Genomic DNA, 5,000 nt, shown 5'->3' with positions numbered 1-5,000 from the left:
ACCGCCATCTATGAGACGCCAAGCCGACCAAGACATCGATGGGCCCACAGTGCCCATCTTTCGACCCCACCCACAAAGCCTGCGTCCTCTGTCGACCACAGCACCCCAACGCCAGCGCCTCTGCCGCACGAAATCGTGGACCGGCAATCACTCCACCTGCGCCCCACTCCAACCGCCCAACTCGCAACTCCAGCGGATGAACGGCGGACTTTTCCCGCAGTCGCAATGTGCAATCCACCCCTATAACATGCGTTTCATGAAGAGTTATCTCCAATATGCGACATTCCCGCTGTCCCTATACATGAGCTGCGGGCTGTACCAGTTACGAGCTAGAGACGCGACCGCGTTGCTCTCTGTACGAATGCCGATGCTGAGCGGTCAGCTAGGAGGCGCTCCATCCATGTCGGTACCGGTGAGCGTTGCACTCGCAGTCGCAAGAACGTACGGCAAGTATATTACCTGGAAGAGTCAATGACAGTCCACGCCCCCCTGCGTGGGAAGAGTCTTTCTAGGCCATGACCCACCGGAAGGGCGCAGCGTCCCCCACCCCAGACATGTGACGTCACACCATCGGTATTGACGACTAGACTGATTCCTTATAATCATTTGCCATACACCGGTGGAAGCTGCCGAGACGAGTAACTACATAGCGGGCTCGCCGTGTCACTAATGTACAGAGATACAACAGTTTCGACTGGAACCGGATTAAACGTATACACGGCGCTGATTAGTAATAGATAGAGCCATCAGAATACAGATAATGTATACAACTGTCCGTATACATGCTGAAAGACTCTGCTCACAATCACAACCACACGTCAGCCACACACCCTTATCACGCACTACTCTCTGCCTGTAACACGCACACAGACAATATGTAAGCACCAGCATGGAACAACACCCAGTGCATCCTCTCCGCCACATTAGACAATCCACACTGTCATAACCAGACTGGGAGGTCCACTCAGAAAACAGAATATCCCACCCACCCGACAACCACCATTGCTCAGCCAAGCCACCAACACCCACACATGTCCTACACAGGGGTGCACCCAACATCACAATACTGCCTCCTCTCACAGCACACAAACAATGGCAGGAATGAAAGACACAGGTCTGCCACAAGCATGGAATGAGAGCGCCGCCTGTCATGAGCCAAAGGTGCATCCTGACGTGGCAAATCAGATGATGCCGCAGCATCCACTTACTATAATCACAATCAACAAACCGGCCGCCCCGCCCCGCCCCCCATTAAACCTTTCCTTACAACAATGTGTACCTTAACCTAACCTATATCGTACCGTAACCTAACCTATATCGTACCGTAACCTAACCTATGTCGTACGTAACCTAACCTATGTCGTACCGTAACCTAACCTATGTCGTACCGTAACCTAACCTATGTCGTACCGTAACCTAACCTATGTCGTACCGTAACCTAACCTATGTCGTACCGTAACCTAACCTATGTCGTACCGTAACCTAACCTATGTCGTACCGTAACCTAACCTATGTCGTACCGTAACCTAACCTATGTCGTACCGTAACCTAACCTATGTCGTACCGTAACCTAACCTATGTCGTACCGTAACCTAACCTATGTCGTACCGTAACCTAACCTATGTCGTACCGTAACCTAACCTATGTCGTACCGTAACCTAACCTATGTCGTACCTTAACCTAACCTATGTCGTACCTTAACCTACCCTATGTCGTACCTTAACCTAACCTATGTCGTACCTTAACCTAACCTATGTCGTACCTTAACCTAACCTATGTCGTACCTTAACCTAACCTATGTCGTACCTTAACCTAACCTATGTCGTACCTTAACCTAACCTATGTCGTACCTTAACCTAACCTATGTCGTACCTTAACCTAACCTATGTCGTACCTTAACCTAACCTATGTCGTACCTTAACCTAACCTATGTCGTACCTTAACCTAACCTATGTCGTACCTTAACCTAACCTATGTCGTACCCTTAACCTAACCTATGTCGTACCTTAACCTAACCTATGTCGTACCTTAACCTAACCTATGTCGTACCTTAACCTAACCTATGTCGTACCTTAACCTAACCTATGTCGTACCTTAACCTAACCTATGTCGTACCTTAACCTAACCTATGTCGTACCTTAACCTAACCTATGTCGTACCTTAACCTAACCTATGTCGTACCTTAACCTAACCTATGTCGTACCTTAACCTAACCTATGTCGTACCTTAACCTAACCTATGTCGTACCTTAACCTAACCTATGTCGTACCTTAACCTAACCTATGTCGTACCTTAACCTAACCTATGTCGTACCTTAACCTAACCTATGTCGTACCTTAACCTAACCTATGTCGTACCTTAACCTAACCTATGTCGTACCTTAACCTAACCTATGTCGTACCTTAACCTAACCTATGTCGTACCTTAACCTAACCTATGTCGTACCTTAACCTAACCTATGTCGTACCTTAACCTAACCTATGTCGTACCTTAACCTAACCTGTATTGCGCCTTAACCTAACCTGTATTGCGCCTTAACCTAACCTGTATTGCGCCTTAACGTAACCTGTATTGCGCCTTAACGTAACCTGTATTGCGCCTTAACGTAACCTGTATTGCGCCTTAACGTAACCTGTATTGCGCCTTAACGTAACCTGTATTGCGCCTTAACGTAACCTGTATTGCGCCTTAACGTAACCTGTATTGCGCCTTAACGTAACCTGTATTGCGCCTTAACGTAACCTGTATTGCGCCTTAACGTAACCTGTATTGCGCCTTAACGTAACCTGTATTGCGCCTTAACGTAACCTGTATTGCGCCTTAACGTAACCTGTATTGCGCCTTAACGTAACCTGTATTGCGCCTTAACGTAACCTGTATTGCGCCTTAACGTAACCTGTATTGCGCCTTAACGTAACCTGTATTGCGCCTTAACGTAACCTGTATTGCGCCTTAACGTAACCTGTATTGCGCCTTAACGTAACCTGTATTGCGCCTTAACGTAACCTGTATTGCGCCTTAACGTAACCTGTATTGCGCCTTAACGTAACCTGTATTGCGCCTTAACGTAACCTGTATTGCGCCTTAACGTAACCTGCATTGCGCCTTAACGTAACCTGCATTGCGCCTTAACGTAACCTGTATTGCGCCTTAACGTAACCTGCATTGCGCCTTAACGTAACCTGCATTGCGCCTTAACGTAACCTGTATTGCGCCTTAACGTAACCTGTATTGCGCCTTAACGTAACCTGTATTGCGCCTTAACGTAACCTGTATTGCGCCTTAACGTAACCTGTATTGCGCCTTAACGTAACCTGTATTGCGCCTTAACGTAACCTGTATTGCGCCTTAACGTAACCTGTATTGCGCCTTAACGTAACCGATATTGCGCCTTAACGTAACCTATATTGCGCCGTAACGTAACCTATATTGCGCCGTAACGTAACCCACATTGCCCCTTAACGTAACCTATATTGCGCCGTAACGTAACCTATATTGCGCCGTAACGTAACCCACATTGCCCCTTAACGTAACCCACATTGCCCCTTAACGTAACCCACATTGCCCCTTAACGTAACCCAACACACGTTGGGCCTTAACCCAACACACGTTGGGCCTTAACCCAACACACGTTGGGCCGTAACCCAACACACGTTGGGCCTTAACCCAACACACGTTGGGCCTTAACCCAACACACGTTGGGCCTTAACCCAACACACGTTGGGCCTTAACCTGCTCTGTAATTGTCATACGACGCGTTAAATTAGTGTAGTGTTGCCTAACTGCAACCCCCGCAGTATAGTTTGCTACTCGCACTGCCCGGTCCCCAGTGTATCGCTTCATGTTAAACACCTTGCAGCTATACACTGTAATGTGGATGGCAGCAGGACGTACATGCTCAATGCCCTTTGCAGTTGTTCATTGGCATTTGCAGTTGTTCATTGGCATTCGCATGGCGAAGCACTTAGCCTACGCTGTGGTACGGCCTGTGTCAACTGTCCGCTGATGTTGTACGTCCAAATCACACACTGTACTGCACATTGGTCCTCATGTACTGAATGATACATCGTGGTACATGTGACCGTACAACGACTGCGCCAACAACGGCGAACCATGCGGTCCAAATGTTGTGCACTCAGCTACGTGTCGTCTCCCTATAAGAGCTGGATTGCAGTGTGGTATGCCCTGGATGGCGATCAGCATGAGCCGTCTGTTGATGTAGTGGCGCGTGTTGTCAGACGTAGTCGTCTCTTCTCACACACCGTGATAGCACGGTGCACTGCGTTCCACATCTGCGACATGCGACAGAGGCCGGTTGACAGTCGTTCGCGCAATGGACATCGCATACGTACGGGGGCCACCTTCCACGTGTTCGCTAAGCGTGGACATGTTGTTGCGTGTATGTGGGCAGACAGTGTGTCGTGACACCTGACACAGGCATGCAACAATCGTTGAATTTGCAAATGGCGATGGACGCCTACGTTTGCTGGTGACGTTACGCAAATGAACAACTGGTAAACCGTTGTGGTGCGGTTGTTCTCGCTAGGGGTGAATCAGTGATGGCGACGATCGGTTGAGCTACCAACCGGTTGTTGCAGCGATACCCACCATGCCCACGAACGTGAATGGCATGTGGGTGTGAAGCGATACGCGGCGGTGGCTGGGTGGGACCGTCCCCGGCCGGTGAGGGGGGGCCTCCCGGCGTGTTGGCCGTGCGGTGCGTGGGCGCACGCGCTACAGCCGGCTGGTGGGGGCGGCCAGTGGCAGGCGCGCCGGCCGACGGAGGCGGCAGGCGGCGCAGCTGCGCGCCGGCGCACCCTGCACGCGGCGCCGTGCGGCCAAAGTAGGTCCTCGCGGGCCCGGTGCGAAGCGCGGTGGACATCTGCAGTGTGCTGGTCCGATTGAGGACTGTGTGCGCTGAGGATGCGCCGCCGCCCGGCGCTCGGCGCCGCGACGCCGTCTGCTGCTCGGTCGCCTCTGCGGTTCTCGCAGGTGGTTTG

This window comes from Schistocerca americana, unplaced genomic scaffold (assembly GCF_021461395.2).
Source record: "Schistocerca americana isolate TAMUIC-IGC-003095 unplaced genomic scaffold, iqSchAmer2.1 HiC_scaffold_710, whole genome shotgun sequence".
Taxonomy (NCBI): domain Eukaryota; kingdom Metazoa; phylum Arthropoda; class Insecta; order Orthoptera; family Acrididae; genus Schistocerca; species Schistocerca americana.
Note: the sequence above shows the minus strand (reverse complement) of the source record.